The following is a 26,120-nucleotide window of genomic DNA, read 5'->3' on the forward strand; positions in this document are numbered from 1 at the left end:
TAGTTTAATTGCTTCAGTGCTTTGGTGGCTACTCCTTTGATCTTTTTGGCTAGTTGTAATTACGCCATTTCTTCAACTTTTTTCATGCATCTTGAGCGCTAAATAACTTGACTTGCCTTGGGAGAAACATCTACATCATTCTGTCGACTGATAACAACTTAATTGGCACTTATTTTCTCCTTTCTTTACTGGTTCTTTTCTGCATGCAGAGTCCAGAATTAAAAAAAAAAAAAAAAAAAAAAAACAAGTGGTTAGAGTTTTTTTTTTTTAATTCACTGACATCACTTCTTTTAAGTCTTTCGTGGTTTGCATCATAATATCCTTTGATGTTTATTTCCAGACAATGCATGAGTGCAAAGGCAGCGTGAAGAAAAAAATTCCTTCATAACAAGACTGGTGACCCTTCTCAGTTTCAACAAACTGCCTTTTGTTAATGCATGGATCAGCCTGTTATCTCTCAGCCTCTTGACTCGAAGCCAGCACACAATATTACACGGTACTGTGATGCTGTACATAACTGTGTGTAGGACTGACTGAAAATCATGCATGCTAAAAGTTACTTATACCATTTGACTCTTTGAATTATATCTTAGAGTAGCTTGAAAAAAAATTTTTTGGAGCATATGTGTACATTTTGCAAATGTCAAGCTGCAAGCATGACTCACTCTAAAACGGCTACTCTATTATGCCCGATACAGACAACAAAAACAGGTCCACATATTCTCATATCAAGTCTTTTATACTCCCAAATGCAGATCAATAGCTTATGCTTGCTGTTACTCTTTCATTCCTGCACTGGCTGATAACCCTCTACTGGTCCCGATTTCATAATGCTAACACATGACACCATGAGCAGCTGCTGTAACACAATGCAACAGAATGGCAAGGCAGAGAGACTCCATTAATCTCACCCCATGGCCCGCATGTAGCAAACTAAAGGGAAAAAAAAAAAACTCTGCACGCATGCCATTGTCACTTTCTTTTTATGCATTACCTGCTGAGGTATGAATTTGTTCTACAGTCATTCCCTCCCTGCACTAGCATTGCTAAACATAGAAGTGTTGGCAATAATGCATGATAATGACCATCCTGCCTGACTTCATTAGGCAAACACATGACAGCAAGTGCTCTGAGCTTCTGTTGTAACATCCTGCAACACATTGACAAGCCAAAGACGTGATCATCACCACTTACTGTAGCACACAAAGCTAGTAAAAAAAACACATCTAAATACATAAGAGCCCTGCTGCATGCACTGCTAATTCAAATTACAAATCCAATAAGGCTCAAGTGTATCAACCCTCCTAAGAAGAAACCTCATTAACCTCTGTTTTTAGGAATCATTTCAAGTCCCTTACGTAAAAACCTGTATGATGCACAGCTTTAACCAAACATAATTTCGATTTGCTCAATTCACACAGCCAGTCAAAAGCACAGGTTCAACCTTTGCTGAAACACTTAACAATAACAGTGAGCCAAAGCCCTGAGCTGCTTGTGCTTTTGTTTTGTTTTTTTCCACCATAAAAGCCTTATATGACGTATACAGTAGGGGTTTTTTTATTGCCCTTAGACATTAGAGGCATCTGTCAGAACATTGAACAATGCCAAGACCTTGTGGCAACTTTCATATTTCATCTGACTGTGTAATTTCAGTGGACAGTTGCAAAGAGGTGGTGCTCTGCCTAGTGGGGACATACATACAGTCCTAAGGCTCACTAAGAGTAAAGGAGGGTGCATACAGTAGATGCAGCTGGTAGTCAGTGTTTTTCAAAGGCACTGCAAGCTGCAGTAAGACTCACTGCACGCCCTGATGTAGCAACACAGCTGCCCAATGCCTACATCTTCCCCAAGGGATGTCTTGGAAGGTATTATGCGGATAAAGCCGAGCTAGATGAGGGATGTTCGCTTGACTTCAGTGTAAGCATATTGACATCTAACCCCACCTCAATCTAATAGATTTACAACCTTGCTATCGCCAACGCAGGCACCCTGGACCCTCACTTCTCCCATCTGTTGTTGCCAATGTCCTCTGAGTGAACAGTATTTCCAGAGACCAGACACTGACCTCTCTGGCCCTGCAAGCTGAAATTACAAAAGCCGGAGTGTAACAAACTTCCAGCAAATGCTGAGTTGAATCCAAGGAGGCTGGGCTTATTGAGTAACTGGAAAATGATGAGAGGGGCTAAAATTTCCAGCTGCAAACGTAATTGCCAGCATTCACTCACAGTGCCCATGAGATCATTATCATGCTGCATCAGTGCTTCTGTATCTCTTTATCATCTCTAAACCTGCTAAGCTGATTGTCAAAAACAAAAAGGTGTGCAGCCCTCTAACTCATGTACACAGTGCACACATGCTGCTGAGGCCTCCAATCACCATAAAACAAGATAATCATCTGGCTGTATCCCTTTTAAAACTCAACTCATAGGACATGAGCAAGTTTTTTCTCATCGTTCAAGCTCTGTGTTTCCACAGCAAAACTGTCCACTCACTCGGCAATCAGTGCAATTTGCCCTGATGGGAGGTGTTTCAGTGCTGCTGCTAATTTATGAAAAGTCTTGGTCTCTGCGTCGTGCTGATGCAGACACGCCCGGCCATTTCCACTTGTGCTCCAGTCTCTGGGAATTCAACTCACATGTGTTTCACCATCCATTTCACTGCACAGCTATAGGAGCCACAGTACAGCTACAGTATGACAGGGCTGTTTTTTGGGCATTGGACTCTGCCTAACAGACAGTAGAACAGCACTAATACTATCAATAACTGCTCCACCACGTGAGGACTGAATATCACAAGTAACCTGAACACATCTCTGCTAGACAGACATCACATTATCCAGCAGACTACTGTGAATGGCTGCCTTTAAAGTAGAGCAAAGATAAGATTTGCACATTATGCAACACAGAAATAGATAGATAGATAGATAGATAGATAGATAGATAGATAGATAGATAGATAGATAGATAGATAGATAGATCATAATGCAGGCCTATTATGCTACATTTAGTAGTTTGCACAATCAATGCGGCACATCATTTGGACAGTGTTCAGCTCATCACAGAAACATACATTTCATCCAAACATGTGTCAGAGGTGCCAAAGTCCACTGCACATTTCTCACCAAGTCTACTTAGTGACTTACCAAAAGTGGGACTAATAAAACAGATGCCAAAGGGTTGATCCTATTGCACATGATTTCCGCCGTCCACGCGCTCGTCTCACTGGATAAATTCACAACGCATCTCAGATGGCAGCGAGAGTTCATTTATTCCAAATTCACGCGTAAAAACCTTCTTGTTAGGCTGGTCGGGGCTGTGCTGAAAAATCCAACGGACGTGATGAGCGACAATCTGCTGCTGAAGTGTCATCAACAAGAGACCGAGGGGTATCTTCCAGTTACCTGCGTCTGGATGAAACCCCACCTTAAATCCCAGTACGATCCGATTGAGGTTTAAAGGCAGAACATGTAAAAACTGAAATCCCCAAAAAATCCACAAGCTCAGGAGAGTCCCGACGCTCGCGTCCGAGCCGTGTTCAAAGGAGTTAAAGCGTCAGTACGTGGTCGTATCAAGTCCCCCGCGTAAGGGTTCGTAACGCAGGAATAAGGTGGATTAAATCTCCAATAAATCTCACGCTTGTAATGAATTGCAGTGCAGATGGTGTGAGGAAGGAAACTGCAGTCCGGGGCTCTTTCTGAAGAGATAGGTTGCGCTCTTGGAAAAACCTCCTGGCGGCTTAAGGTCGGCGTCAAATTCAGGCTTTAAGTCCGTCACTAATCACGAAGGTCAAAAACTGTCCGCCAACACCGGTTTACCACAGTGCAGTTATCACGGCTGTTTTACCGCCAGTTGTTTGCCATTACTGTGGCCGTTTGTTGTCATAACTTGCCCTATATGAAGCGCAGAGGAAGAATCCCACCCATGCACTGATACCGTGATATTTTTTTTTTTCCCTTTCTCCTCTGATACTATGCGTACGCATGCCAGCAATTAGTTTTCATACATGACTTGGTCTGTCCGCTCCTCCAACAAAGCAATGCGGTCGATTTCTCCGGGCGGGATGTGGCAGGAAATCTTGCTGTGTCGCGGAGAACAGGCAGCCTTTGAAAATGCGCCTCTACTCCTCATGCAGGCGTCCACCTGCGTAATAAGAGCCCGATATAAATGAATACATGTTGTCACGCCATGATGTCTGAAGCAGAGCAGAGCAGAGCCAAGTGGCCAGTGGACACATTTCTTGGCATCAGAGGAAACGACTGACACCTTTCACGGACAGTGCAGCACTGCAGCAATGTGATGTCATTTACGCTGTGTTTAAAGCATTTACACGACAAGCTGACGGTTTGTTTCACTGTGCTGAAGACGAGAGGGAAAATGTTTAACATGACAGTGGCTTCGTCAAGACGGGAGGCGCTACGGGGTGTTTGCGATACAGCGGGATGGGCTGGTGGCTCATAGTCCAGTACAACAAGATACTGCAACGGTGGGGAGGGAGGGAGGGTAAGAGGCTGGAGAGAGAGGGAGGGGGGGTGTTAGGTCACTGCTGCACTTTTAAAAAAAAAAATCACATTCACCCCCTAAAGGCATAAGACTGCTTTGTGTTCAGGCTCTAATGAATACCCTTTTATTTCCTTATCCTTCTCAATCTTGAATGCCCACCATAATATGTGGCAACACAAATAACTTGACCACCCACATGTCTCAGACAGCACTTCATGCTTTGCTTTGCTTTGGGACAAGCAGTCCTCTTGGCCCAAATCAATGGGAATGGATACCCAGCATATAGAAAAATAAACATGAATATCCACCCACCCGAAAAAAAAAAAAAAAAAAAAAAAAACACAACAAAAAAACAAAACAAAGGGTAATCCTCTCAGAGTTGCAAAAGAAAATCCAGAGAGCCCATCCTTCATCATAATGTGCACATCCACAAAATGCCTCTAAGAAGAGGATAACATGTTTTGAATGTCTTTTTTTTTCTTCTGCATATTCATCCCCAAGTGCATTGTCTGCCTGCATGGAGGCCACAGGACATGTGATGAGAAAAATAAATTCTGGTGGACTTGACAAATCCTGTCAAATCCAATCCATTTGGCTGCAGGAACATCACACATACTTGCACACAAGAAAAGTCGTGTTGTATATGAAATGGTGGATATATAAGAGATCTGAGTCATTTAGAAAATCTGGATAGTATGAATTTACCTTTAAAGTGCAGTTCATTTAAATGGAATATGTCGGCTGTGAGTTGAATTAATAAGACATAAAAAAGTAGCTAATGATACAAGAAAAATTTAAGATGCAATGAAAATATCACACATATCAGATCCCAAATGTAAGACTATATTAGTGTGGAAATGATTAGAAATAAAAGTACCACACTGCTCATTATAAAGTACCACAGGCGCACTTTATGTCCTTAAAGGAAAATAACAGAAATAATAAATCTTTATACAAATATTTTTTATAGGCATTGTTTTGGAATAATATATAACCTAACTACTGTAGCTGTAGGTTTCACATCATCTTTGTTTCGCTGCTGCAACATGACAGGTGGCACAATTATCTGATGTTCAACTCTTAGTACAAGAGCAGCAGCCTGTCGTAATTAAAGGGCATTCCATAATGGGTGGGGCACCTCCAGGGCAGTTTAAATGGATTGGTGAGATGTTACGCAAACTCATTTTGGGGACTCATGCACTCACAAAGCGAAGCTTCCTATTTCGAAAGCCAATTTTTCTATCAAACCTTCACTATTTTATTGTAACTCAACAAATATTCACTACATAGTTATCCTTAAAAGGGTTGAAACCTGCAGAGTTTAGATTTAAATACACCCTCAAAACTAGTTTTTTTTTTTTTTTTTTTTTTTGAATCGATGCGATCTTCTAAAATTTCATTGTGCTGCAGAACGTGCTGTATGAGCTGGAGTTTCATTATGTTATTGCTCTGAGCCCAACCTGAATGAGCATGTGTGTTCCTGAGGTGGGTGAGCGCAAAAGACGCATGCAGCGAATACTGATGGAAATTGAAAAAGAGCCATGAAGGAAGCCAATCTGCTATTTATATCAGGCTGCACTCTATGGGGCACAGCTCTCTCTCACAGTAATGCACTGTAAGTGATTGATTAGTGTGATATTGAGAGATTGTCCGTCTTAACTGTCTTCCCTCGCCAAAGTGATGAAATTACTGCACACTAGTCTTTGAAAGCGTAATGGCAGATTAGGCCACTGTGATCCATTTACTGAGGAAACTTAAAGTTGAAGTTGCTCAATTTATGTTCAGGTGTACACAGTCTTTGTACGTGTCCACCTAAAAAAATGCCATTTTTGACACAACACAGTTGCCTTTGTCACTTGTTTCAACAAACTGTGCAAATCAATTTCCATTAGGGACGAGGAAATTCACTATTTCTTCTCCCTGGCTGAGCCCCTAGGACCTATGATGTGATGCTCCATCGGTTCAACGTGTCTGGATGGTTTTGCATGTGTGTGTACTTTGAATTTGGATTAGAATTAGTGCACTGATGGAGACTATAAAGCGCTGTCTTCAGGAACAGCAACATCATTACAGCGTATACGGTGCTCTGTAGTGGATTGGGAGCAGTCTTGTTTATACAGTTGAATCATCCTGTACATTAGCGCTAGCTTTCAAAATGCAAAAAGTTCCTCTTAATGTGCTTTAAACCTTCCATCTCACCATCAAATGCGGAAGCACCATAGATGTGATTTCCACAGTAAGGGTCTGTAATTGGCTTATCAGTGGTGCTTTTTTGCACAGAGGAATAACAGGAGTCTGTCAGAGGCAGACTATTTCAACAGAGATCAGTATTAAGTGGAATGTACAGTATGTTCTGTATATACTGTATATGGATAAGAGCATACGGTGCTTCTTTGTTTTATTCAAGCAGGTTTGTTCTCAGATCTCTGTAGTATCAAAAGCAAATGATGCAAAATTTACAAACACTGCTCTTCCACTAGGTTATGATAAAAACGCATGCACAGCAGGTGGAATGTGTACAGCAAACCACACGGATCTGCAATTGCTGTCGACTCAGCAACATTGTAAGGTCACTCTCATGGTACCGGTGTCACAAATTACACAAATGTTATATATTAACCCACTCTTACCAATTTCTCATAAGGCAATCACGTATTCATGCTTTCTAATGTACTATATCTCAGCCTTGGCCTGCTTTACTTTGAATAAAACAAGTACTGCTTAGCAGCTTTAAGGGCTCTTCAATGTGTCCTTGTATGGGGAATCTTAAAGATAGACGTAGGCCATCTGGGGAAGTGTGAGGTACAGCTCACTCACAAGCCGTCCTCCAAGTTTGTCTTTATGCCTGAAGTTATAAAAAGATCCCTGCTGCTCTTTAAGAACAAAAGACAAAGCTTTGAGAGTAAAGACCAACGTGTTTTAGCTGCAAAGGCTTTCATCAGTGTTAAAAGATTACATGTACGGTTAATTCATCTAAAATACATGTATAATAGCCTCTTAGATGCCAATACTTAAAAATATAAGAAATTATATCAGCAAATGTAATTAAGGATCTGACATTGTACCATATTAAAACGGCTAGAGGATATGTTTAAAAACCACGTCCCCCATTTATTCTTGGGTTAAGACATAAAAGGGAAAGATCCAAAAGGTCTCTCTCTCTATTTTTTCTAATGAAATTTAAATCACCTCCTCCTGGACCAAGAGACACCTTCTCAGTGGCAATAAAAGAAAAAGCAGACATAGTGAGTGTCTGGCCCCTTTAAAGTGGCTTCCTACAAGATTTTTGACACCCTATCTCTTAATGGAGCTCCTGCACTCAGTAACTCAGTATTTCAATGAGCACTCTGTTCCACTTTCCACGGGGGCATGAAATCATCCATCACATCTGTTGTTTTACAGTTAATGAATTTCTGCATGCCTGCAGTCTTACAAAAAGTTTTCTGTATTTCTCATATATAGTCGATTAAGGCTATAGGCATCTCGAATATTACTGAATATCTTTATTATTGACTGCAAATTATCGCGTAACCCTAATGAAGGGTGACAGCGAGGGGTTTCTGACATTAAAGCTTTGTCTGTTGTTTTTCAAGAGCAGCTGCATTTCTTTTTTATTTCTTTGGTTCTTTTGATCTTGAATTTTGAGAAGCTGTTAGGTTGTGACGTGTTTTCTTTTTTTAACCCTTTGAATATAGACAGTCCTTACTGGCTGTTGTTGACAGCAAGCAAAAGGTTATGAAAGAAAACTTATGCCAGACTAAAAAAAAAAAAAAAAAATCTACATTTCACTTTGGTTTAACAATATAACATAACATTATCTCCAAAAACAGCCTGACCACACTATTATTTTTTATTTAAAGCTGCACTCATTGATATTTATATATAGAGAAAGAACAAACTGAAAACACAGCAAAGGCATATTATCACCTTATAAAGTTGTAGCAGTTGCTTATTTAAACATCCAGCTGACGCATTAGCTTTCATTATTGGCCACCTGACAAATATAAGTTCTCCTTTTAGCTATTTTGGTCTCCACAAACACTCGAGGGAAGTATTAGGACTTTTTAGCTGCTAAATGCTCAGTTCATGCAATATGCTATGTTTACAGACTAGATACTGACTGTGTCTGTCTGCTGTTTGGTGCAGGCAGTGTGGGTTATCTAAACTTTTTTTGATGAAAACAACTGCCTGCTGCGCCTGAAAGCAGGGTTGATGAGACAGGGGAGAAAGAACCACAACAGTAAAGTTGCAGGCTGTAAAATTAAAACAGTGAGTTGAAAGATGCTAAAACGCTCTACAGAGCTGAGGGAAACCACTGAGTCAGGTGATATTTGTCTGTGGGTTTGTCACTACATGCAACACCTTTCACACTACACACAGTCATTTGATCCACTGTTGATATAAGTAATACTGGATAGCGCTTCAACATTCAATCCGCTGCCAGGTGTTAATTGTGAACTAGCTCATCCTTAGTCAAAACAAATGAAGTCAGTATTTCTCAAATTTGATTTGCTCAACTTGTGATGGATCAGGAAGTCTGATCCTAACACAGTATGTCTGATCCTAACTGTACTTTGAAGGAAAGTGTTTTGAGATTAGAAAGTTCAGCTAAGAATTTTTATCTGAATCCTAAAATGTTTGTTCTGTATAAAGATATTACATCCTAAGATGTGTGTGCATGCTGTGGGTGAGGCAACTGTGATTTCAACCACTACCCCCGATGGAGCCTCCACGGTCCTGCCGAGAGCAATTTCAGACCCTATATCCCTTGTAATGTTTGTGTATGCACTAAAACAGAATTAATTCAACAAAAATTTAGCAGAAGATGCACGTCAGAACATCACTTCTTTTATTTTCAGTGTTTGTTTTTCTTTTTTCTTGTTTTTTCCTCCCAACAATCTATTTTTACATTACGTACTAATTTTGTCTCAGATTGATCCAAAGTGTTTTTGTCTTTGAGGGAAGCAGAGAGAAAAATGAGAACTGCTATCTCAAGAAGAAAAAAAAATCTCAGCAGCAGATTTTTCAAGGTACCATGGCAACAGAACATTCAAAAGAATTTTGATGAGAACAGCAGGCAAAGAGAGGCTGATTACAAGGGAGACAATTTGTTACTCCAATTACAAGAGCAACAGTCTGATTGCACATACACAAGCATTGTGTTGTATTCTTTATCTGGACCACTGTGCAAAAACACTGTTTTTTTCTGTCCTCTTCAGTCTGAGGATGAGAGAGAGCGGCTGGAGCATCCTGGTGTGGAGATGAAGGGCTCAGTCTAGGTAGCTGTTGCCACAAGGCTAGTTTAGCAGCTAAAGCGTTGGCATAGTGATATGAGGTGGACACGGCTTTGATTGGCAGTGCAGCAGGATGAGGAGCAGACATGCAGTGGGCGGACAGTTTTTACTTCTTTTTTTTATTTTTTTTTTTTAACTTTTTTTTTTTATCCTGAGAAACTCAATTTCAAATCACACAAGAGGAAGTGGCAATGGACACAGTGCTGCAGCTGACTATTCTCACTTCCCAATCTCACTCTCCAATGCTCGGCAAACAGACCACCGTCATGACAAACATAATCACTCACAGCACAGATTCAAAGAAACAAAAAAAAAGGCTCTATGCACACTCAGTTAAACACCTTTATGCGCTGAACACTCAATTCTCAGCTGCACATTATTAGGTGATGAGTGTTCTTTAAAAGTCCCTGTCATCAGGAACAGAAGCACAAAACAAGAGCACTGAGACTTTGCCAACAATCACAGATATGCACTTACACACTTCATCTGCAAGGCAGATAATTCAAAGAGAATCATTGATGCCATATGGGTTGAATGAATATTTATATCTAATGTTTTGCATGAAAAATATGGAGTGGGGATAAGACATCATGTCAAATAAGTTTTGAGTTTTAATTGAAAATCCTTACAGTCACGTTATAAAGTTCATTTTGCTGTGGCCAATTTTTTTATGTCACCAGTTCATTTAATTGTGTTTTCTCTGTTAACTTCACTGCCCAACTGACATTTATTGGCATTTTAGTAATATGTATATTGTCTAATAACTTAATATATGAAATTTTAAGGTTATACAAGATATTATCATAAATTCAACTATGACATTTTAATTGCTGCTGACAAATGTGGTCTATGACTGTTCTATCTCATGCAGAGCCCTTCAAGGTCTGTAATATAAAACATTTGTTCTATTGTACTCAGCTGCAGAATGAAGGAAGAAATTAGTCATACAATTTATCACCAGCAGCCATTGTTGCTAGAATTAAAGCTGTTGTGAGCGTAGAGTCTAGTATACATCTGAATTTCTTCTGTAAGTCAAGAAGTAATCTCGTCAAAATGACAGCATTCAATCACAGTGAAACCCCGGGCCCCCCCCCCTGCACATGAAGTGAATTGAGCTCAGGAGTCAGTGAAAGGATATCTGACTAGATGGATCTGGAGGCTGCCATTGTATGAGTTCATGTAGGTGAGTTTCAAGGCTCCACGTCATGGTTTTGTGCCGTAGAATAGATGAGTGTTAGGGTTCAGTGGGTGTGAGGAATAGAGGCTACCAAGGCTGAGATAAAAGGAGGATGCCGACTAACACGCAGAGGATGGGAGGCAGTGACTAAAGGCCCTACCTGAGCATAGCAGTGCCACAGAGCAACCCTCATCTCCTCTTCTCGGGCTGACTCTGATAGAGTGTGTTATCAGTGCAGACAGGCAGGCTAAATCACTGGTTGAGTAAAGGTTAGAGCTACCGGCCTGTTACTTTGCCCATGAGGGCAGGCAGGTGAATGTCAAAGCAGCCTGAATCACAAGGGAACACTCTGGGGTGGAGGGTGAGTCAACCCCCCGGTCAGACGCTGATTTATGCATTACTTGTGTTCAGTGGTGCAACACCATATTAAACTGAGCAGTTCACTGATGAGCAATATGTAAACTACGAGGATCATTGGGTTTCCTTATGCTTTTGCATGGAGTACTAGAAATATGGTTCTTCAAGCACACTCCTGGTGTTTCAAGCTTAATGTCTGATACAATTAAGTTTAACTACGTGTCGATGCAAGGAAACAGGACTGTAGTGCATCCTGACAAAGAAAGGTGCCGACGGTATTGGTGAAGACCCAGAAGCAAACAAAATAATTAGTGGAGGACCTGCTCTACCTCCTGAGCCACAACCTACAACTTGCTCTATCAATGAACATGACTTTGTGCCAGCCAGTACTTTGTTACAGTCTGTATCTTTAATCTTGGAGGCAAATGACATATACAAAGGGGATCCTAAAAACGGCAATGGTAATTATAATAAATCTCTGCCACAGACATTCATCCACACCTTTTAAAGACTAAACGTTCTGGCCCAACCTCAACATCACTTTTTCTTTGATGGTTTTTTGGCACATCACTTCTGAGCCTCCAAATGGTCATTGGTAAGTCTCGTATCACCTGCTACATAGTGTTTTAAGAGGTGGATCAGTCCCAGAAAAAAATTAGGATTACAGGGAAGATTCACTTTCACATCCAGCTGCATTCAGTGAGTTTTCAGTGTTACACAGAAAACAAAGGAGGCTGGTACATTCATGCACATCAGATGGGGTGCGCTGCTCTTTATTGTAAATGTTTTCCCTGCAAATTTCCCTTACTATGCAGATTTTGCATCTTAATAAATACAACGTTCGATTCTCAGTTGACTATAATCTGGATATAGTTAAAAACACAGCTTATAAATTCATACTGTATGTAATCATTTGACTGTAGTGTAATATAGTTTTCTAATGATCTGGTCTCATATGGTGCACTATTTGCCTTTAGGCTTGACACTAATTTCTCTTCTGTGTTTTCTTGTAAGGCCGGAGCAGAGAAATAAAACTGTAGATACACAATGTCTTGTTTCCACCTGGCACTTAGAGTAGATCTGGGACTTGGCTATAATTGAGACTATGCAGGATTCCATTAGTACAGCTGTCCAACAGGGAGGCAGCCTGTTCAGGCTTCTCAACGTACTGTATCCGCCACTAAAAAGCCCTTAACACAGGAAACCTTATTTAATATTATTGGTTTCAAGCTCTCTCCTCTTTCTCACAGGGCATGCTTATGTTTGGGGATTTTGCAAGTTATGCTAAATGTAAGTTTGAGAGCAGCTGTTCAGGCGCCATAGTTGTCATTTTATATTGGATTAGTGAATGCGGTTTATTCACAGGCCGACTGCGACAACTGTCTCTCTGCTCTACATTGACAGTTCTTTATCCATAAATCCCTCAGTTGGACAACAGTGCTTCAGGTTAAACAGCTGTTGTGGCTCTTTCCACGCAGGAGTCAAGTGTGTACACAGGAAGAGAGGGAGAGGTGGAGTTGAGCCTTGGGCACATGCAGCTCTGCAACTTCAATAGATAGCACAAAGTATGCTCAGCAACTGGGCCCACGGCTCCTTTTTTCTCTTTCCTGCCCCTGTCATTTTAACCAGACTTGTGATAGAGCCTGTTTGCTGTGAAACCCCATTAATTTCCCCAGGGGCTGATCATTCAATATTCAATAGCTAGTGTTATACAGCACCAACTGTGGATCAAGCTACTAAGGCTGCTCTCCCTGACCAATATCATCAGAGCTCAAAACAATTTCTGCAAGGGGATCACAAGATCAGACACAAATAACCTTGTTTTCAAATGCTCTCTCTCTCTTCCAGCTGTCAGTTTGGCTGTAACCGGCGTTACGTGCAAAATATGTTTGTTCTGCATTAATGTACACAGAGAAAAAAAAATGTACTGGGTAAAATATATGCTGTGACACATTTTAATGGGTTGTTTTTTCTCGATGCATATGTTTAGCAATGAGACATCTTTATGATGAACTAAATGTTCTTTCAAAATGTCACAGGAAAGACAAACAGACATTAATTCATTTATCACTTCTTAAAACGGCTCCATATTTTTTAAAAGTATTATGAAAAGGCTGTAGGTGCTAAAATAGTATAGAGAAGAGTAAAGAGAAGATGCTGAGTTACAGTAACTTTTCTACAAATTATTGTGTTACTGGGCTGCGCTCAGAAAAGATACGAGCCTAAATCTGCCGCTCTGCAAAAAAAGTGTGAATAGCATGAATTAGGCCTCATGCTTGTTAGTGCCTTTACAGTATTCGCTGGTAAAGGATGTCAGTGTAAGGCATGAGGGGGAAGATCAATTGCTGTTTAATCCTGTTTTGGTTTAACTGTATAGCGACTCTTTTGAGCAATTAACTCTGGCAGTGATGGTTGAGACTGTGTGAAATCTCTTGACATACCGTGACAGTGATGTAACTGATGTGTATGTCCAAAAATGCATTGAAATGAAAAAAATGAAGCTATGTGTGATTTGATAGCTTTCAACATTCAAATGAGTTCTGGCATCCTCAATGTCACCATGACTGTCTATACTAGTAAATGGGGTTGCCTAATATGTTTTGAGGGAAATGTGATTTCGGCTTGGCATGTTTTTTTTTTTCCCAGTCAACAAAGTGATCTATCGTTATGTTCATGGGTGGATGGTCGGTGTACGTAGTGCGGTTGCTTAAAACTGCTATAGTTGCCATGAGTGGAAAGTGTAGGGAAGACAAATGCGAGACTGTCTTCCTAAGAAAAACGTCAGTATGAGTTGTTTCTTCTAATGCCCAAAACTACATTTTCTTACATTCAAATGATTTGAATTATGAATCTTGTCCATCTGAAGCAAAGGAGGATATTGTGTAACATCATCATAGAGTCATAAAGTCCGCAGTAGGACAGGTCAGGGTAGCTGTTCCCTAACCTTTACCAACTTGTTTTTGTGCCTAAACCTAACCCAGTCTTAACATAAAACAGTTTGGAAGGCACTGACAAATGATATTATCCTGCTGGTAGGGACATCAGATCAGAAAAATGCATGTTTCGCTCTGAAGGATAATCACAAATGACCTATTTGGTGGTTTAATAACTTGTTGAACAGTATGGTCATTGAAAACGTGTCCTCGTTATGTCAGAAAAAAAAAAAAAAAAAACATAATCCAGTTTCTTTCAAAATGTATTTGCTGTTGCAAATGAGTAGTAGCCTATATAAATATAATATCTAGGAGACAGGACTGGACAGAGGCATTTTTTGTGAACTCTTACCAGCAGATACAGGCTGTCAAATCTGCCCTTAGAGTATCTGTGTGAGTGACAGAGACAAATGCAGGGAAGGAGTTTAACAGCTCTACCTCATATGCACTTAAACCTAACACCACCTTGACATGTTGGAATTTATTCTAATTTTCTTGACAATGTTCAATGTCACATTAATGATTAAAAAGTGCGTGTGACATTACCTAATTTCAGTACGAAATACTGCGTGATTATTAACAGTCTTCAATCAAGCTAATGGACAGCAGGAACATTCAGCTGAAGTTATTTTTTGCTAATTTCTCAGAACAAATCCATCACATAAAGCAAGAATAAGTAAAGCAATGTATGACTATAAATGACCCACTGTGCTCCTCTTGTTAGTTTTTTGTTGAGTTTAAGGAATTCACTTACTGTGTATAAAGTGTCCGAGTCAAGCAACTTTTTTATCTGATCCTGCAACAATTACACGCACATCCCCTTGCAAACCAATTTGTTCAGACAGTCTTGGAAACGTGGAAGGCTCCTGGCAGCAGACACTTCCACTTCAAGAGTTTCTGAGTTAGTGGGTGATTAGGACCAGTTGCTGGAGAGCAGCCAGGATTGGAGTCATTGGAAAGGCAGGTAGGGTATAAATTGTCTTTGTTCGACTAGACTACTCAGACTACTCATCATTCCCAGCACCTCCCCAAGTTAAATGATTTGTCAATTTGCTCATTGGCTATGAGCAGTGTGGATGAAACAATGTCAGATCCAAAACAAGATTTGAATTTCTATCTCATTTAGTCACTGACCAATCTGCACCCATTATGCTTCAGTTAATCAACAAAAATTGAGAAACTTTATTACCAGAAGTGGCAAAGCATATGCTTATTTTTGCTGTAAATGGAAATTTCAATGCAGCCGTCTCTTTGTGAATCAATAATTTTTTTATTTGGTTTTAGTTTAGCGTTAAGACTGGAAGCAGCGGAGAAACAGCAAGCCTGGTTCTGCTCAAAGGTAAAGAAATCCAGCCGCCCTACCAGCACCTGTTAAGTTTTTGTTACCTTTGCAGAGAGCCCCTCGTTTCCAGTCTTTGCACTTAGCTAAGATAAACTAACCTAGCGCAACCTTCTCCCAGCTGTAGTTTTATATTTACACAAGATGAGAGGTACTGATCTTCTCATCCTGTACCAGACTTGCCTGATATCAAGACAGAAAACAAGATGTAATCAAGGTTGAAAAGTGTGTGTGAACTTCTTCATCACAACATTCAAATTTCTAACCTTCTTGAAATGAATTTATCTCTAAAACTGACGCCTCAAGTTTCCCAGCTGAAATGAATTTGAGGTTTGTTGAAGTGGAATCAGAGAGAGGATGCTGAGCAGCTGAGCCTGTTTCAACGTACAGCTGGAAACAGGTGCCATGACAGCTTGTTCTTCTAAATCGATATGAGATGAAAAAATTGAAATTTTATGTGAGGCCCCTGGAGGGAAGCAAAAAAAAAAGATTAAGTATGGAAATAAATAGCAAAGGTTAACACAACTCAGTAATGTAAAAGTGGGATAAAATATGTTTTCCTCTCTTCACTTTAAGAAGCAGATAACAAAATTTGACCAAAAGGGAAATAATTTCAGGAAAAAATACATCTTAATTCTTGCTTGTAATTGGCGAAATTTGTTAGTGAAAGTATATTTACTTCAGCTGTCAAAAAAATTAGTCAAGACAGCTGGAAGTAATCATGGCCAAATAAACACAATAGGAACCTTCTAGCAGGGTAAGATGATAGAAAATTAATTTCTCCTGCGCCTCCTCAGGATTCTTTGCTTTGTAGGAAGTAAATGACAGCCAAGGAAAGTGAAACAAATGCCAAAATGTGGGTAAAAATATCTGCTTATTCAAATGCTTACTGTGGACACACTATCTAAAATCAAAATAGTGTATAATATTATCCACAATGAGGTGGGAAAACTATGCACTTGTGTGGGTGAAAAACTTTCTTGTGGCACGGTTATTTATACCTTAACTTCTTTATGACAGAAAGTGAAAATGAAACTTGAAAAAAGTTTGAAAAATTAAATGAACAACAAGACCGGATGGAAAAACTGCTCATATATACAGTATTTTAATAATATCCAAATTCCAATTAAAGCTGTTCTCATTAACACATTTTTATTCTTTCATGGACAATGGAACAAGTTTGAAATAGTGACTGAAACGCAGCCCATTGAGACTACATGTTAACCAGCACTCACTTCCAAAGCCATTTCCAAGCTGCTTCTTTGCACTGCCAAAATCCTGATTTTATACCCACAACATCGTCTGACAAAATGACCAAACACATAAACTAAAGACAAAGACTGTGTTGTGATCTTGTGGACAGCTTTCCCAGAGGAGTAGAGGCTGTTATAGCTCTACATTGATGCTCATGATTTTGAAATGAGATGTTCAAGAATCACATTTGGGTGCAGTGTTTAGTGTCCGCACACTTTCAGCTATATAGTGTTTGTTATGATGTTTTTGATATGATGTACCTTGAATGTTTGGAAAGCAATATGTTGCACATGGGAAGAGGGTTTTTATGATGTTGGACGGTATTGTGATTTACTGTCTAAAATATTCACAAATTACTATAAACCTGAAAACATGTACAAAGAACTGTTTAATTAGTTTACTAAAGCGCAATCCATTGTAATGCTAAATCTATCACAATATACCCCTATAGACATATGGGTACCTATCAGTTCCAGTCATTTAATACCTGTGTAGTCATAAAAGTTATGATCCTAACTAAACTCTGTGTGAATCCAAATCTGAGCAACTGTAATTTAGTCAAGGTTATTATTTTTGATGGATTCTGATTTGGGGGTAAATTGGCAGTGTCATTTGATACAAATTTTTCTGCATTAGTCCTGCCAAGCATCTCAAAAAATATGGCTCTACATCAATGAATTTTACACAACTACACGCCAAAAATCCTTGAGAGTTGCTTTTTTTCCCAGTTTCCAGTATTTCCTTAACTACTGCTTTCACGTCGCCCAAGCACTGCAGAAAGAAAGCTGTGTATTCCACAGCATTTACTGGATATAATGTTATCATTTTAGTTAGTTATTTTAATTATATACACAACTATGGAAATAAAATGTTCTGTCTTCGGATGTTATTCAAACATTTTAGCTTGTAAGAGTCTTCAGAGAGGTGATTCTGTGGTAAGTGGAGCATAATTACTTCCAATTTGCAGTTTACAGTTTTTTGAACTGAGCATGATTCAGATGAGTACACAGTGAGCTCTCACACTCTCCTCTCTGCTTCCATCACTTTTCAGACCTCAGAATAAAACACTCAAAAAAGACAAAAAAAATGGGATTCTTTTTAAAATGAGTGCATTCCAGTTATTGAGTAATGTTGGTAAATCCAATTTATCCAAGATAATGTTAACCTCTGGCTTTTTGGTTCATCTAATGGTATCACTTTCAAACTGCAACACTACATTTAATTTGAAATAATCGATGATATCCCACAGGTATGTACATTGGTTCATTTATTTGCCAGTTTTTAAAAGCTCTGTGAATGCATGATGATAATTATTATACCTTTAATTTAACTTCTGCACTGGAAACCTCTGTTCAGCTCAATACCTGAAAAAAGTTTTACAGGAAAAAAAAGTTTTAATTTGGATGTCAAAGCACAATGAAAAATAATAGTTTGCCTGATGTGTCATTTCATGATTATCAAAGGTTCATCCTTGATTTACACTGAGCACTGAGTTTAGACTAAATGTCTTGATGTAACCTTCATTTTAATGTCAGAGCTGAATTTATACCTATTTTTACATGATATATAATTGGACGCTGGTTGTCACAAATATAGTCACGAGGCCTGGGGCAAGATGCATTAAACTGTGCCTGCACAGACAGAAATACGCTTTCTTTTTGTCAGATTTACAAAGTCATGCATCTGCCTGGTTCTGTCTTTTACATCTCAGTCACTGTGAAAATGGAAATACAATCTCCACTCCCACAGTAAGCCATATGTAGAAGTGCCCTCAATTATCTGTTTGCATATTGATACTTCTGCCTGTTCCACTTGTTACACCTCTCAATGAAAAAAGCAGCAAAGTAGTGCAATTTTACCAACTGTGCCATACTGGTGAGGATCTGTGACAGCACCATTACAAACGACTGTGGTTATTTGTAGTGCCTGCACCATTAAGGGCTTTTTCATATTAGATTGCTTCATACAGTGCCCGTCTCTATTCCCCCGATGCTCAGCTTTCACATCAGTAATGTTGTTCTGTACACGAGTATCAGCACACGCTGATACAGTAGGTGGTGGTATGCACCTAGTTGGTTTGGTTTCCACCAATAAACACAAAGAGGAAGAAGAGTACACTGTTGTGTTCACATTCTAAACAGTGGTCCACCTCCACCTCCATTTTGAGATATGGCCAAAAACATATTTTGAGAGGTTACAGTGACCTTGACCTTCGACCACCAAAATCGAATCACTTCATCCTTCTGTCCAGGCGGACGCTTGTGCCAAATTTGAAGGGATTGCCTTGAGAAGTTCCTGAGATATCACGTTCGCTAGGCCAAAAGCGTGTTTTGTGAGGTCACAGTGACATTGACCTTTTAACCTGTGACCATGGCATAAATAACTGCCTCTAAAATACATAGCTTGAAACAAACTATTTCTCAGCCAGATTAACTTCACTTGACCATTTGGTGGATGTGAGAGTTCCTACTTGAAACAAGTAGCATTAAATTAGGCATGTTACATAAAGACAAGAGGCTTGTGTGTGCAGATTTGACAGCCCTCCCCCGAAACTGTGCAGCTGACACGCTGTAGAAAGGGAGAAAAAAAATGTCAAGCTATAGATCTTCAGAGAATGGCACCGTGACATTTGTTAGCTGCCTCTCTGTGTAAAACTGGCTCTGCCTCACAGGTGACCTTCCAAGGTCTATTTTTGTCAGGTAATGACTGTCATTATGAATGTCTTTGCTTTACATTGCTTCTACTGCAGCAGGCATGCTCAGATAGAGAGATTTAGACAACAGCAGCAGTCCGGTGCTGATCCCTGTGAATCTGACCAGCATCAATGGAAGAGCTGATGGGTTGTCAGGTTTCCCACATCCTTGTTCAGAGAAGAGGTGGAGGTGCCGCCCTATCAGAGTGTGCTTCAGCGCCTCCAGCTCCCTCTTGATTGCCTGACATTCTTTATCAACAGTCAAGTAATTCTGTTCCCTTGGCAACAGTTTCCTGCTGATACAAAGAATCAGGTATCACCTTGAAAGTTTAAGAGTGAGGTTGGCAGCCTCAGTGTTTTCATTTGCGTGCAGCTGCACCATAATTTTCAGGAGGAAACTAGGGTTTAGTTGTCAGGTCTGAGCATTTACTTGTGTCCCTTCTTGCACTGCCCTACATTCAGGACATGACATTCTTCCATTTATTCCTCTTTACCACCTCTGATCGGTCACTGCAGCGCTATAGAGCTTCTATACAGTGTTTTTCTATAGTGCTATATCTGTTATCTCTTTTGTTTCTCAGAGGAAGGTCTCTGCTCTCATGTCATATAGCTATTACTAAACAAAGCTACAGGTAATAATCTAACTGTAATTGAATTTACATTTATAATAAATAACCAAGGCGACTTTGAGATTAGGCTCTTTCTAGATGCCCGAGTGTGAGATTGCACTGACATTTTTCTCCCTTTTTGACCTTTTGGGGATTGTGATGGGGGGATCACAAAATGTAATTCTATTATGCTATTAACTCCCCGACTGGCACTGACATGCATCAGCCCTGAATTAAATGGAACAATGTTATATTCACCCTGGCAGCACATTATCAGCACGGTGTTGGTTTCCGTGCAATATTTAATTTCACTTATATTTTCTCTGAGTCTGGAGAGAACTCTGACTCTTCTCAGGCATATTTTATTTACTGGTTATGGTCTGGATAGAAAATACATTCACTTTCATTCATTGCTAGAACAAAGGAGATTACCTGACAATCATAAGTGGCATTTTCTCATAGACAGTTAGATGTAAGCCGAACTACACGAACTACATGTCCAGTTGTTTGAAATGGCAGATAACATACAGCTGCGCTGCATTTGACAGTGCTTGAAGAGTCTGAATGGATGATTTTGCCCTTCTCGCCCCAGAGCCCCTTTATGTTTACTCTCATCTAGTGTCTGAGTTCTTCTCATGTCAAAGGTTAGCATGTATCAAATATTATAGGGAGAGGCAAACTCGCCAATAGAAAGAAAAGATTTGAACATCAAAACTGGCTCTCATGGCTGGCTGATCATCATGGGTCAAAGGCTTTATAACATTCACTTATACCCCCTCACTTCAGGTGCACTCATGTGAACAGAGTGAGCAGTGAAAAGTTTGTAATAACTGTCAAAATATAGGAAATGTGAACACACAGCCATATTTTTAGGTCTCGAGGCTTTTGGAAATGGCTCCAGCTAATGTTAATGTTCATTTGTAAAAAAAAAAAAATATCCAACACATAGGGGCTAGAGAAAATTTTTCATTCTTTGTCCAGTGATTTATCCTCAACTCCTCCAATTGCAATTGCATCCTCATTACAAACTATTCCATATAATTGTATTTTCTTCAGCTACAACAATGACACAGCCAATTTAAACTGCTGTTTCTCCAAAAGCAACCCTCTGTCATGTTGGTGATTTTCTGACAGTGTTAATCTACTATCGCTGTGAGATATATTAGTCAAATATTATTACATTATTCACACAACCACATTTAGTCCAGACAACAAAACAAACGACCACCACCAGCTGAAGAATCCACAGACTGTCCACACACATCCATGCTCTCTTGCTCTGTACCCCCATTTTTTGACATTTTGCAGCCTTATGCTAAAACCCCCCAAAAAATTCTCCCCTTATCAATCTACACTCGATGGCCCACACTTACAAAGTGAAAACAGAATTTTAGTTTTTTCAAATTCATCAAAAAGGAAAAACTGAAATATCACATTGGCATATGTATTCAGACCCTTTGCTATGACACTTGAAGTTTAGCTCAGGTGCCTCCAATGTCTCTTAATCATCTTTGAGATGTTTCTACACCTAGGTTGGAGTCCAGCTGTGGTCAATTTAATAGATTGGACATGATTTGGAAACACACACCAGTCTATATAAAGTCTCACAGCTGACAATGCATATTAGAGAAAAAAACCACGCCATGTGGAGGAAGGAACTGCCTGCAGAGCTCAGAGACAGGACTGTGTGGAGACAAAGGTTATAGGAATGCTGCACTGAAGGTTCCTACGAGCACAGTGGCCTCCATCATTCTTAACTGGAAGAAGTCTGGGACAACCAGGAGTCTTCCTATTGTTGGCAAAGGACTAATTATCATTTGGACTTTGCTAAGCACTGCCCACCTGAATGGGAATATTACAATAACAAAACTATGTAATTTGGTACTGATTGCAGAAAATTTTATTATAGGGTTTTTAGTTATGTTAGTTGGAATTGAGTTAGTTGTGTTGAAGTAATGAGCAGTTGTTTGAAGAAACCCAAGTAAATATTAATCTTCTCATTAATTTATTGAAACTTTGCTATAAAATATATTTACACTTCATTTATGCAGACAAATTTTACATTTTCAGCTGACCTGCGACTAAAGACTCCTGGTTGCTCTACCAATTAGCTGAGTCATTAATCAGCAGGAGACTAATTTGTCTCTATTTTTCCTAGAATTAGTACAAAATATATAAAAACAGCTCCCACACTGTCAACAATTAAGGTAAATTAATGAACAGCTATGTTTATATAGGTGTGCAAAGATCACTTTAAAATGTTAAATTACACAGCTCTATCCAGGAAACTACCTTGCAAATTATTAGAAAATTATGGACCCATAAAATGAAGGGTTATAGAACATTATTGTGTTGGAGCTATTAAATGTTACTAAGTACTGATTGGCTAGATAATTTCAATGTTACATTCAACCCCAATCTTATATTGTGTGTGTGTATATATATATATATATATATATATTTTATTAGTAAAACGTGTGACAGATGGAGAGCAGCGTGGAGATATATGACATCCTCGAGTCACTGTGAATACAGAGTGGATAAAATGTGTCATGCAACGTGAAAAGGTTGTAAATTTGAGCCGGAGCTGGGTCACTATGGGGGCCAGGGAGAGCAAATGCCCTTCAAGCGCTTGAAAATATGATTCCCACTCCGGGGGAAATTTGTCAAGGCAGCATTGATTGGGGCTGTGGTAGGAAGGGTGACATGCTCAACATGCTGAAACAAGCATCTTCTCAGCCCGGAGCAGCAATACCAATATTTCATCCTGATCTCTTTCCAATAAGTAGCAACAACCACAAACACAGACACACCTGATTTACTGCTGCTTAAAAATGTAATTATAAGTCTTGACAAATAAAATCTCTCATCTGATCATTTGGTCGGTGAGTGTGTTATGGGCATGAATCCCTCATATACGCTGTGAATTTCTATTTTTTCACTTTCACTGTTTTCTATTTAGGACGTCACATTGATTATTGCGGATGTAATCAGCAGTCTTGGCAGTTTGATTAGTAAAGGCAAACCTAAATGCTTCGCTGCAACGCCGTCTTCATTGTTTCTGTGCACCGTGGAGGAGATCCCACAAACAAACCAAGCCTGTGCCTGTGAGTTGTTATAATGATGCACTTTAGTTTATCAAATTATGTCACTGTGGTATTATCACAGTTATGGCCCCGGTGGATACTAGAAAAAACCCAGTGCTCTTCCAAATGCTTCCTAATGAACCATGCTGTTTTTCTTGCATAGTCAAGAGTATACACACACTTGTGTATGAAAACCCTGCTTATGACAGGTTAGGTTTTAATGACCGCACTTTAAACCATGCAAATAAGGGATACAAATGTGGGGAAAATAAAGCATTACTAAGGTAGGAGGCAGATTTTGTTGGCATGGAGAAAATCAAATGAAGACTACATTTTTGCTTCCAGGAAGATGATATTTTTATCAACAAGATCCACATAAAATATGAGAATTTCTACATGAACATAGTGTATAAAGTGAAAAATGTACTTGATCACAATCTTATAGGGCTAGGTTTGTTTGAGGCAAGACAATTACCTACACTTTCTTTTCAATGCTGACAATTTGTCAAAAGTTTGTGATGCATACAAGTTTATACAAGTAATTTTTTCTTATTTATTTAAATAAGAGTTAATTCCTCATTATAATAATGTCACTACCATCATTTTATACAAGGCTCAAGTGACATTCACAGTTTGTAAACATATTCCTTTTCTTAGACCCAATAGATTGATATGCATGAGTGGAGCAATTAAAATCGAAATATGTGGACAATTAAATTAAATGGCGCTAATTGCTTCAATCATCAGTTCACCATTCATTTTTTACACAGCAACATAGGCATGAATTTATTCCTCTTCTGTTAAAGGTCCAACGGCAGCATAAAATTTCCATTAGCAGTGTCTCTGAGCCAAAAAATCTGTATTTTCAGTGCTGCCTGTTTGCTTTTCTTTCTCTGTGCAGTCTTCGCTGCTTTTTCCTGTCTGCCAAATATGAGGTTAATATTCATGCTAGAATCCACCACCAATGCATCAACAAAAAACAATTTAGAAAGATGGATTTTACCATCATTTTAAAAAGTCGTTTTTAAAATTCATTTTTAGAAGCTAAAATTATGCAGTCCACTTTACTATCTACACTGGTAGAGTCAGGGTTTCCCTCCATCCTAAACAACAGTCACACTCATTAAATATATGAAATTGTGTTTTTACCTGGAGGTTGATGTTATATTTTGTAATATTATTTTTCATGATGGTAGGAAGAAGGAGGAAGTCCTGCTATCCACACTGGATGGCGATATCATGTACACTCACATTCTGCCTCTAGCCTTAAAAGGAGCGATATGGAAGTTTTTGCTATCGTTACATAGCCAACGTGAGCAGCAAAAGAGGAAACATTGTGAGTTCAGCCTCAAACGTCATTCCTTTACACACCAAGAGCTGTCTCGAATGGTGGAAAGCAATTTTAACTCTTGTTTTGCTTCTATTTCTATCACTTAATTTCTTCTACCAAAGTTAGCATGCTACCCAGCTAGCCCCGGTCCAGCCAGACCATTTCATGACTTGACAATATCGAGTCAGCTCAGCTCAGTGGGCGTATTATAACCTTGTCTTGTAAATGGAATGACAGGTGAAGCTCGTTGACTGTTGTAAACAGCTGTTAATGTTAACGTTGGCTATGTAGCATTCAGAACTTGCAAACAGTTCATTTAAACCATTAGAAATCATTTACCGTAATGCTGTTGATTCATCACTCAGTTCAGTAGCTATCAGACTCATCTCTGTTAGTTACATGAAAAGGTCAGACAGTCATCACTGTGATCTAAGAGGCATCAGTGCACCTGTAGTATACTTAACAAAACCTTGCCATCTAAGTCGCAGAGAAGTTTAACGTCTTAAGTTGAGGTCAACGGGAACGGCCGTGAAACCAGATCACAAACAGGTTAGCTTTAAAAGGGAGAGAAGATGGTGCAAACATACAAGGTACATTTCAACACAGTCAACCAATGTGGAGAATTATGGAAAGCAACCGACACACAAAAAGCACACACGCTGCTGCTGAGGATGACAACTTATTGAAACCCACCTGGTGGTGATGAAAGCAGCCTGACCCCCCCCTTTGATTAATCAAGTGTCTCAGCTCTTGCAGAGAGAATAAGGTTAGTATTCCTTGTGCATCCTCTCCCAATTTTGACTTTACCTACACGGTCAGCATTTAAAGCTGAATGTTTTTCTTTTTATACATTATAATCTTTGAGCTTTCATTTATCATTCATTTGATTTGGGTATTTCCTTTATTTCATTCCTAAAATATAAATGAAATACTTTGCAAGGGTGTCATGGTTCAGCAGTCCTGTGGATTGCTGCTCCGAGTCCAACGGCACATCCTGTCGGTTATCACAGTAGACATTAATCCCCTGAATTTCAGGGTCTCAAACCTCACCTTGGACAAATGAAAGAATAGATGATAAGGATGTCCTGAGAGAATCCTACTTACTCTGAATCCTGCTTCACTCACTACCGTTTTAACGTCACTAAATCAAATATTGGCCCGAACTGACTGGAAGAAATGGTTGTCTGTGTTTTTTCTTGTCTGGGCTACCCCTGAACTCCCCCTGCCAGTCAACTATAGCCTAAAGTCATTGAATGACACTGCAACACAGGTGAAAAAAATTATACGGTATCTAGACATAAAAATTTATAAAATGCTACCGACTGCTGGTATTTGTCTAGTGCTGAAACATTTAGTCAAACAGAAATTATATCAATAATAATTTATTGTTTAAGGCGTTATGAAGCAGTATGCCAAACTTAATACAGTTCCAGCTTTTCAAATGTGAGGATTTGCTTTTTCTTGGTTTTATATGTTTGTAAATTAAATATCTTTGGCTATCTTTTGGACTTCTGTGTGGACAAAACAAGCATTTTGAAGACACCACTTTGG

General features: G+C 39.3%; 1 protein-coding gene across 4 annotated transcripts in view; it reads right to left on the reverse strand.

Annotated features, from left to right (window-relative positions):
• The window catches only part of lrfn1 (leucine rich repeat and fibronectin type III domain containing 1), a 157,301-nt gene that overhangs the window by 99,387 nt on the left and 31,794 nt on the right, over positions 1-26,120 (reverse strand). For 2 of the 4 annotated variants that reach the window (XM_056373501.1, XM_056373504.1), the window contains exon 1: positions 3,143-4,395. The exons of the other annotated variants lie outside the window; for them this stretch is intronic. The gene's annotated coding sequence lies outside the window, so the exon portion shown is untranslated. Of the gene's footprint in view, positions 1-3,142; positions 4,396-26,120 lie in introns of those variants that run through there. 4 annotated transcript variants of the gene reach the window in all.

The sequence above is a fragment of the Seriola aureovittata genome, chromosome 4, assembly GCF_021018895.1.
Source record: "Seriola aureovittata isolate HTS-2021-v1 ecotype China chromosome 4, ASM2101889v1, whole genome shotgun sequence".
Lineage (NCBI taxonomy): Eukaryota > Metazoa > Chordata > Actinopteri > Carangiformes > Carangidae > Seriola > Seriola aureovittata.